The sequence below is a fragment of the Trichoplax adhaerens genome, genomic scaffold (genome assembly GCF_000150275.1).
Source record: "Trichoplax adhaerens TRIADscaffold_5 genomic scaffold, whole genome shotgun sequence".
Classification (NCBI taxonomy): Eukaryota; Metazoa; Placozoa; class Uniplacotomia; order Trichoplacea; family Trichoplacidae; genus Trichoplax; species Trichoplax adhaerens.
Genome location: NW_002060947.1, coordinates 4,508,349 through 4,509,219, shown reverse-complemented (window position 1 = coordinate 4,509,219; position 871 = coordinate 4,508,349).

Below are 871 nucleotides of genomic sequence, written 5' to 3'. Positions count from 1 at the left end.
GGCGTTTCTTTTTCATATATTTTGAGTGATCACGCTGTAAGCTAGGTAAATAAAGTAAGTTCGTTGGCGTTTCCTTTTCAATATATTTTTTCTATTTGGGCCCACCACGTCACGTTTAGCCCTTGTCTTCCAGTGTCCTTGACCAAGACAAAAATACAGGATTTGACTGAAGTCTTTATGGTAGTCCTGCAAAAACTTCATCGTGTGAACGTACCTAAATTACGGTCGAACACTGCAAGTACAGTACAGTACACTGCAAGTGAGACTGTAGAACCTGGCATACTGTACACTGTACAGTACAGTGGTTATAATGTTGTTCATTTGCTAATGATAGGCTGTGCTGCATTTCAACGGGAGCTCATTTAATGCTCGTGCAGCGGATGATCTAAGGGAGTTTCTAATTACAGTACAGTACTGTACAAGTGTACAGTATACTGTACTGTAGTACAGAGGAGGGCAAAATTGATTCGACTGGCCCACTGCAGTCCATAGTAGTCCTTTGCCTAGTCATCGTGTCAGCAAGGCTTGTAGCTATTCCAACTAGAAACCACGTGATCTCATCGTCGGCTCCAGTAACTGTTGATAAAGTAATAAGAGATTAAGAGTACACTGAGTGCATGAATTACGAAAAGAAAACTTGGACTGATCACTCTTGGATGGACAGACATTTTAAACCTTCTCTCCGTCTGTCCGAGAGGATCGCACCGTAACCCTAAACCTTAACCCTAACCCGTAGTCCGTGACCTGACAGGACCATAAATTTTACTGTACTGTACAGTACTGTCCTGTACAGTACAGACCGTACGTACAGTACAAGTGTACACTGTACAGTACTCTGTACAGTTCGGTATGACTGTACAGTACAGTACGA